Source organism: Tigriopus californicus, chromosome 11 (assembly GCF_007210705.1).
Source record: "Tigriopus californicus strain San Diego chromosome 11, Tcal_SD_v2.1, whole genome shotgun sequence".
In the NCBI taxonomy this organism is placed as follows: domain Eukaryota; kingdom Metazoa; phylum Arthropoda; class Copepoda; order Harpacticoida; family Harpacticidae; genus Tigriopus; species Tigriopus californicus.
The window spans coordinates 929642-939744 of NC_081450.1; the positions used below are offsets into that span (position 1 = coordinate 929642).

Sequence of the window (10103 nt, forward strand, 5' to 3'; positions counted from 1 at the left end):
TTTTGTCCCTTCCTCGAGGCTCAATCTGTTAAAAGCCGTTGGCATTGAAGGCCAAGATTCAAGAGTTGTTAACAAATAAGCGAGTTTACTTATTACTAAGAAAGGCTATTGTCGCAAGAAAGGTCAAGCCAGTTCATTTCAAAACTAATCCGTTGATTCCAATCTGTTTACTTAAGGCCAATGAACCTTACAATTGAATAATTGAGCGTCTCCAAAACAAAATGTCGATGTAGGAGATGATCGTAATGAGTCATTTTGCGGGTACGACTTTGTAAATTTCAGACGAACCTTGAATGTGTATGTACTCGTATCGGTCTATTTATCTCAATCGCTAAAAAGGACAGCATTTAATTGCGGGATTGAGATGCCAAGAGAAAATTTAATCAAAAACATGAAGCCAAGTACCCAATTTGTTAAGTGTTTTCTTTTATTTTCTTGATTTTGTTTCCTAAAATAATTACAAATAATTTTAATAATAATATCAATAATGATAAAACTGCGACCCTCGGTCAAGTTAGAGTGTAAAATGAATAAGCGTGTGCAAAATATGATACACAGAGATCGATGAAAGAATAAAAGAGTGTAATATCACACCTTAGCTGATTGGAATTGGTTCAGTACAAATGACAAAAGTAAAGAGAGGAATCGTAGAAATGCAAAAACTGGTAGGTAGAGGCAGGTAAATGATGGAATTCTTCGTTATTGGATGTTATTTCAGTTATCACTTAATTTTTTTTTCCAAGCCTTGTAGTATCGGAATTTTCAACCACCAATACTTTGCCCCTTAAAAGAACAACAAATTCATAATTTGTGGACGGAGTGATTAGCGACTTCCAAACACATTTTCTAGTTTCAAGTTCAAATATTTTCATTCTTCTTAAACTTGATTGACTTTTGGTGATTGCATTTGGAATTCCATTGACATAAAGCAGCAATCGGGAATTGGGCCTTCATTGTTTTTTTGACTCATGTATGAGGGTCTTGGCCATTCAAGGTCAATCTAAGCCAGACAAGAGAGACACAAAACAAAGGCCAACCAGCCTCGAGTTGATGTTAGCCTTCATTACAAGAGACACGGCTTAGCAACCACTCGAGGAAAGCCAGTCAAAGACCGAAGTTTGACCTTGGCCTTGAAGTCAAAGGCCTTTGTTTTCCCTTTTTAATGGCCTTTATTTGATCTGCAGACGAGGAAAAAGCCAATTTGGGCTCTGGTGATTAGCATGGAACTTTCACTCTTCATTAGCTTCCCCCACAAGTTTGTCCCACTTTTGATAAAGATTCGAGGCTTGCAAGAAATGCCATCCATTACACGAGCATATTTCCCTGTTGACAAGTCGTTTCAAGGCCGAGATTTCTCATAGAAGTGAAAGCAGCACTTTTGTGCTTGCTCGATCTTGTTCTTCTTCATGGGAGCAAAGTGTTCTTTGTTCGGAAATGCAATGCACCCGCATCTCCACGCTTTGACAATCGAATGACTTCGCAACAAAGCGCATTTTGTGTGGAAAGACCTGCATGTTCCCATCTATGAAATGAGATTTTTGTTGGCCAAGCTATTACTGGCAATTTTTTTAGAAAACGAAGCCAATAATGGCATGGCAAACAAGTGCAAATCTCCCAAATGTTTGGAACCGAATGTACGGTAGTATGACAATGTCCATCTTTGTGCCAGACGACAACTCTCTCTTTCGGGATGATGATAGGTATTTCAAAAAGGACTTTTTCCGCACCATATTACAAATGTAATTTACTGTTGTCATTTGGGAAGCGATAGCGGTACGTTATTAGCTTTAAGGTCCCTATTGGACATGAATCTTTTTGATCATTTTCAGAAAGCATGTGTCTCAAATTCCCTTTGGAGAACGAGCCATAAGGAAACACTTTCCACGGTTGAAAATAACTTGAGATGCAGTATGAAAAACATATTTGCATACTTTCATAAAACAGCTCCTGTTCGAATTGAAAACTGATACAGTTTCATGTAGGTTTCAATTTTATGTGGGATTTGGTCTTGAGATTCTAGAAATTGTTTCAACATATCTGAGTACGTGCCAGGCATGATAAGTAGTAACCTGTACTCAAGCATTGTGGTCTTCCTTCTTCGTTTGGTTTTTTTTCAAGTCATGCCGGGGCAATCTGGCAAAACACCATCTGGTGTCGCCTCAACCAAAAATAACACTCCAATATACTACCCATTTGCAAACACTCCCACCATAATCAAAACCACAATCAGTGTAACATCAACCACTAATCCACCTAACCTCACATGTGTCAAGTGAATGTCAAAGGGCATCCACAGGTTCCATGATATTCTCGTCAGTGTTGGTCTCGCCCCTATTAGCTTTGCAGCTTGCTCCATCATCAGCCAGCTAGAGTGGCCACTCGTTTTCCGAACTCAAAATCACGCCTCAGGCCAAAGAGAACAATCAGCGCAAGCTTCTTGAGTGTCTAGGGAAGACAAACTACTGTGCGTATGTACACTACTGCTAGCCTACTGATACCTCCTACATATCCACACACACACACACATTTACCCAACGAGTCTGCTAGGGACTTTGAACTTCCATTTCGTCGAAATCGACTCCATCCACTTGGTCTCCTTTAGGTAGAGAGCCAATCGGCTCATGAGTGGTGTGTTCTGATGGGGTCTAAGATGATTAGAGGGTTGAAAAAGTTGATGGGCTTCTTTTCCGACGAAGGCGCGAGGCTGCTCACTTGGAGTACGCCATAGCAAACTGGGAGTGTTGGCAGAAGTGGTAGTGGTAGCGGTGAAGACGATAAGTTCGGTATACAACCAGCACTAGAATTGGGATGTGGGAAAGAAAACGGGTGCTTCGGATGCAAAGTGGCACACATCCACACTCACACACGCACTCGATGGATTTGTGTACGAGAATAGGTTTGGAAGTTTTTTTTTCAATCGTGTAAAGTGAGCCAAATTGGTTGGAGCGACCACGATCGATTTAAGATGGAAGTCGTTTCAACGATTGTCGGGGCATTATGAAGAAGGGGCATTGTTCTGGGTGACTGGGAAGCCAATGCTGAAAAGATGAAAGGATTAAAAGCTGCTCTGTGGATTCCCTGGACTAATTATGGGTCAACATAGAATATTGAAGTAGTTGAATTTGGGGAGACAATCTAGCTGTTTTTGAAATGATGGCAGGCTGTAAGTTGATAGATTGACTCAATTTGCAATAAAACAATGTTTCAATTTTTCAAATACCTTCATGGCCAACGTTCCATTCCAATTAGAATGTCATGCCTATGAAGTGAGTAACGTCATCTCCGATCCAAGTTCGGGCTTGGATCAAAGATTGATCCCTCCACATTTCCGTGGATTGTCTCTCATTCGATGCAGGTGAGATTGCACACCCCCTCCCTCCAATCATCACCAATTTGCACCCGTGAGTCAAATCCTCGCGTGTCAATCCGTTGATTCGATTTCGATTTTTCTCATTTTTTCCAAAATATCCCTTGATTGAAATTTTGGCACCGGCCTCATACTATGATTTTTTCTCTCCACCCAGTTGCCTGCTCTCTGGACGGTTTCATTCCAAATTCTAATCCATTTTCAGATTCTAATGAAAGCCTTGGAAGCTTACTTCATTTCCTCGGCAGAGGTAGAAGACGCTCACGGTAACACGGATTATTATATACCAAGAGTGGCCATAAAAATCAAATGATGATAATGACTTCTGGATGGTCCACGCTCCTTCGTCGACTACATCGTTGCTGGTTGTTGGATTTGCCAAGTCTGAATTTTTCCTGACCTTTTCTCACGGCCCTCTCATCATCCGAGTTCAAAAAGTGGGCGTTCGCATTGTGCACCGACTGAGCTCTGGTTGAAGGTACCCCTGAGCCAAGGAGTGAGCACTGCTTTTTAGTCTAAAACAACTCCTCACCAACTGAGATGAGAAAATAATGCATATTTCAACATGTTATACAGATTATTGATATACCGTACATATATTGCATATCAACTTTATAAGGCGTCTCAATCTGAAGTGACGAAAGCAAGGATGAGGTAGAACGGTGACCCAACAAATTGTTCAAATAATGCTTTTATTATAATTTGACCATATATCATTCAAAATTTCAATTCATATCTTGTCCCGTTAAATAATCCAAATTTCATTGATTTTTTTTTAAAAACAATTTCCCCTTCACTTGGAAAAGGAAGTGAAAACGTTGTCTAATTATCAATACTTGACTTATATATTGCAAATATCTTTAAGCTTTGTTAGGTAGTTGCAACCCTCACTTCAGTCAAATTTCATGTTTATGTAGAAAATACAGGATGATGCCATGATACGTTGCAGAGTGCGCCCTCTGTCCATGAGAGACATGCTTGATGTATTGTGTACCCTCTGAGTGAATGTGACTCGAGCAGAAGCGATTATTTCCAACAATCCACCGCTCCTGGCTAAGTCGCATTATCGTAAGCACCGTAAAAAAACCGCAATCTTTTACCACTTCATTGGCTCACTTTCACCAAAAAGAAAACGTCTACTTTGTTTTCCGCCCAACGACTTAGAGGCACTCGATTTTTTTGCGCTTCGACACTCCGTTCTCTTCAAAATTGAAACCATTTTTTTGTAAATGATTCCTACGCGGGAATTTGAATGTGATCCCTCAAAAGGCGCATATCTCTTCTGAATATACACAACAGGTTTTGTAAACACCATTCGTAACTTTATACACACTCGTCAGACAACTTTAGCTTATGGCTTTAATTAGAAATATTTAAATGAAACATGATTGGCCTCAGTGTTGCTACGACTCTACAACAAACAATCCATTCGAACTCATTCTTCCTACAAGTAAAATACTTTTGTTAAATTAGTAAATTCTGGTGACAAGGTGAGACCATATCAGACTCCGAAAAGGCTTGAGATGATTATGATGCGTTTTTAAACTTCCTCCCGAACTCACATTTTCTGAGATTTGCCTCCATTAATTTCCTGCTTTTGCAATTTGGAACCGTTTGACCATCATTACCGTCCTCAAAGTTATCATGTAGCTTATCCTTACTCAAATGTTATCCCTCTCTCAAAGACAAGTATGCCTTCTCATTTGGCTGCTCATATGGCTGGACAATCCTAGGACATCATAACATATCTTCCAGTGTAGCTCTGATTCTTCTCTGAGCAGTAAGTCATGTCCAGGTGAGGCAGATGAGTCCAAAGCTCCGTTTAGATTCAGTCCTGGGTGACGGGGAGGTGCCCGAGACGAGATCCGTTGATCTTATCTGCCCTATGGTCGTCCGTGATTGGCCAGATCCAGGTTCAGAAACAAGACACTGACTGAGATGGGTCGGGTGCCTTTTTTTCACTTCTTCTGGCTTCTTGCGTACTCAAACACACACTCTCTATTCTGAGTGGAACGAACGGAAATGCCTTCTCCCCTTCTATACATATTCTGTACTGAAGATTCGTTTGGGCATCCAAGCTAAATTGTGAGTGAGCTGGGATCAATGATTTAATATCGGAGTTCTCGTTCGTGTGTCAACGAAATGAGGTAGACGACCTTTTTTGTGACTCTTGTGCAAATTGAACGGGGTCAAAACAACCGAGGGTTTTGAGACAGACAAAGGTTAATGACATATGCGGAGGATTTCACAGTTCATAGTTCAAAGAGGTGAAAGGGTTGTAATCATAGACTTACAAATGGTTTGCCATGGTATGGTTGAAACATCTGGAAGGACAATCGTCTCCCCTTTTTTTTCATCTTGACCATCTCTGGGATGAAGTGAATGAAAGCTCCCCTTGTTTACCCTCGATTGAGTTCAATCAAGCTTTCATTCAATTAAATTTCATGTCCTAACGACTTGCCATTTCTCAACCTCATTTTTTCTCTCCATATGCTGCAAAGTTGAATTTGTTAGAAAGACCAACTCCGAATGGAAGTGTTGAACATTTCAGACGCTTTCAAAAGCCGCGCCAGTTTTTGTTTGCTATTGAAGTGAACGGGCGAAAGGAGGGAAAAAGTGACGAAGGAAAAGCCATTGCGGTTCGAAATATCTGTCAATCAAAGGCATTCAAACCATTATTTACTCTTGAGTCCCAAAATTGGACCCCACTTTAAAATCAGGACCTAATTCAAACACACAAACTTGTCATTCTCGTTCAAATCAATTCAAAACCGACAGTGTCTCCAGCACTATATTAACCGTCTCTAAACCAATTCACCCTGACGTACTGATTTCGATCATAAACAAGCGTTGACATCCCATCCTGAATGAGATGAATGAAAAAACTAGCATTGGAAATGGAAACTGTGACCATTGCTCGAGGCTAGACCGTAAGTATTTATTCAGTCTATCTTCAACATTAGTCAGCAAATGATTTCAAATTTGACTTGGTCACCAGCCAATTGGGATCAATGTCCGCTTGAGAACCATGTTTTTCTTCTCCGTTGCATATGAAAAATAATAAACAGATCTTGATTGGCCGTGCTTTGCAATTCAGGATCCTCACCCTCTTGTGCTGGTTGTTCTGATTCCTCAACGTAGTTTTCTCGCCAGTCAACAGCCGTGTCAACTACATTGAACAGTACAATGGGAGTGACATGGCAAATCTCCCACCATTCTGGAAACCCGGGGTGCGTTATACTATCAATCTCATGGCCTCTTTTGCTCTCGTGGCTCAGCGGGGCTCAAAGTCTAAACTTTGGGTGGACTTGGCCAATGATTATTGTCAATCCCGGGTTGCCAGGACCAATACCCTTTCACAGAGTGACCAGGTTAAGTCGTTGTAGTGTTATATCTCAAAAGAGATGAGAAGCAATTTTACTACTGTACCAGCAAGCAACATTTGTATTTAGGAGAGAAAAGGTAAAAAAGCACTTATAAATGAAGGACACACTGGGGACACTTGCTTCGTTTAGAATGAAGGTGCATGGAGAAATTTCGCCACCCTGAAATGTCAAAACACCTAGTATCGAATAGGTCAAATTAATGGAAAAATTCGTGTGTCTCTCTCTCTTGTATAGTACTCTATTGGTTTGTGTCGATGAACAATTGCTGAGTTGGAGAGATCTGTCCATATGTTTAAAGGTTGAGTTGGCAACCCGGACCAGCTAAGAGATGTGATTGAAGTGAATCGAATTGACAATGGTATTTTTTTGCTTGGACAATGAGAATCGGGTTGAGGGTGAGATGAGGAGGAGGACTCTTTCCTGGTTTTAAATTGCTCAACAACACTGTTCTAGCTCTTCTTTCCATCCAGCTCAGAACTGGGATTAGAAGCTCCATTTTGTTTCAACGCTGATTGCAAGCTTTATAAACTACAGTTATGCATCGCTGATCTGTAGATTTGTCCAAATGGAGAGAATAAGTGGCCCAAGCAAAATCATTGTTGGCGACGGGTAACTCGTCTCCGCGGAGATCGAGAAAAACAGTTGAGAATTGAACACCTGTGGTTCTTCGTAGGTAGCGCCAAAATGGATGATGATGACCTGGACTGACAGGGGGACGAGAAAAACACATTCGACTTGGAGATCTCCGATCAATAAAGGAATAAACCGTAAAATCCCTCTCATTCTCTCACACAACACAAGAGAGGACTTGACAAATAAGATTCATAGGTAGTCGGTAGGGCCTCCAAGCAGATCCACAAGTACGTACTTGAAAACGGTGATTTTTTTTGTTCTGTTATGGTCTTGCAGGGACGGAGGATGGCTCGGCAGCTTTTGGAGGAAAGGGGAGTGATATAATTGCGGGTCCTGGTCTGAACATCGCACTTTTTTACCTCAGGAAATACCAATCTGATGTCACCTTAAACGGCTACGAATTTGCATTTCAAAATGTGTGTCGAATCTCTCCTGGCGATAATTAATCAAAATGTAAACCCTGACGTATTGATCGCCATCTCGTAAGACATGTCAATACCATCTGAATATATACGAAGGTACTTGTGATTTAACCAATTGTGGAGGTCTCCTCCCCTTGTCTCTCACGAACCATGACTCAACAGGTCTGAATTTTTGCAGGATGGATCTTGAATCCTGATGATGTTTATGAGGGTGGGCACTGGCCAGTGGGTGGTGATCATCTTCCCCCAACAGCCATTATGGTCCTGGGGATTCAAAGAGATAATTACAGTCATCAAAAGGCATCTCGAGAACCTCAACCCATTATAAATATATGTTTATCTAATCACGAACAATGCTCAGTGAGCAAAACTCCAACCAACCTCCCAATCACCACCTATTGACCAATGGCACCAACCGACCTATTACTCGGCCAAAGTGAAGGAGTCCATGAGGGAGGAATAACAGAATATGTGAGATATTGTTTAGTGGCCGCCAGAGAGATAATGAATTCTGGGCTTATCAAGTCCTCCAATCTTTCACAGTCCATACCACCCGTTGTCCCATGGTTCTCCTGGGACGAAGAAGACCTTGAGCAGAGCAGCATTGCCAATATTTAGTTGTGTTTTCGCCTCGCACCTCGCTTACTCTCTTACGCTCCAAGGGGAGGCTCATCTGCCATTTGCGAGACCTTCAGGTACCTGAGGTACCCCTCCAAAGCTTCAGGGTGGACTAAGAGCAATGGATGAATTCAATCCGACCGCCATAAAGTCACAAATATTTGTTAAAAGCTCTTGGCACCACAAGATATTTGTCCGGGTCATTATGGCTGCCAAGGAGGCCAAGGAGGCTGGCCAAGGCGGAGGAACACTACTTGAAAGCCTGGATCGGTATCTTGATCTTGATTAAGGAATAATCATAGCGAGCGGCATGAACTCAATTACCATAAATGACGAAAAACAAGTCTTGAATATTCCAGTCTCTTCCCTGAAACAGGAGATCTTCTTTGGGTGGAAAGCTCGAGTGATACTCATCAGGGTCAGATTTGTTTCTCCTTGGTCGTAACAGACCAAATAGTTGAGATCAACCATCAGTGTCAAAATTGTCAACACGTTCGTGGTATCGAATCGGGAAATCATGAATGGTGGTGCTATTCTTGTTGGGATGATTCGGATCATCCGGCGGTGCATCTCGAGATCCTCGGATTCCTTGGCCCGCCTATCTGGGTATTGTCATCAAACAAATAGGCTTAAACCATTCAGTGAAGCTTTTCACTTTACTTCAATCCGGGAGAATCACCGCAGTCTGGGCGAGAGATGAAGAATGGCAAATACTTAATCCGGGAATTGGTCAATTATGAGGAGAGCGAAACGCTCCAAGGATTTAAATGAGCCGGGGACAAACTTGTTATTGAACAATAGATTGGAATCATACTTGGCGATTTTTTGGTTGTCTCTGTGGTATAGGAGGGTCCCTTAATTATCTTTGTTAATTTTTGTCCATTTGAAATATTTCATCAAAAAAATGAATGGTTAAATCAGTCATTACATACCTAATCACAATGCCTGGTGAGACCTGATCTGATGCCATCAATTTGGTAAGATCGGGATTTCAAATGATTCGCAATAGGCGTAAACAGTTACTCTCATACCTTTATGATCTTATGTGAAACATGAATAGCTTGACCACTTTCTTAGAAAACGCTTTGCCGCCATTAAAGAAAAGACAATGGAAAATGTTTGCTCAAAGAGGCCTCTTCTGGGCCAGAAAGGGCTCGAGAGTCGATTCTAAGACATTTCGTTTTCAATGTACTACGTGATTCTATTTTTGTTTCTTGGCAAAGTGCTTGAAAAAGTGACATTTTTTGCTCGAAGCGAAGCAGAACGTGGAGGAGCTTAAAGATTATCTCCGCGTTTGATCAAAACACCCCAGACATCAGAGAACTAGTTCTCTTTCAAAAGCTCATTTGTATTAAATTAAAAGTAGCTCACATGCAGGAGGTGAGCTACCACCTCAAATCGGGCCAAAGGATGCACTTTTCGCTTGCTGAGAAAAGGAAATAAAAGCGGCATAAAATGTGCCCTTAATTCCCCCAAATCACCACGCAGCTGCAGAAACTTTCTCAATTCTTTGAACCTTGGCAACCTGGCCTTTTTGTGACGAGCATCACTCATCTCCCGAATCAAGTCGTAAACAAATCCAGCCAATCTGCCAAATGGACCCGTTTCCCCAACCCAGGATTGACCCAGTACGGAATGGGCGAACAGCTCATTAGCCGAAGACTCGCCCAGGAAAGA

General features: G+C 41.6%; 1 long non-coding RNA gene across 1 annotated transcript; it reads left to right on the forward strand.

Annotated features, from left to right (window-relative positions):
• The first annotated feature begins 6913 nt into the window (after positions 1-6913).
• LOC131890878 (uncharacterized) lies at positions 6914-9219 on the forward strand. The gene is made up of 3 exons (XR_009374350.1): positions 6914-7581; positions 7663-7904; positions 7987-9219. It is a non-coding gene; the product is annotated as an uncharacterized LOC131890878 (long non-coding RNA).
• Positions 9220-10103: the final 884 nt, after the last annotated feature.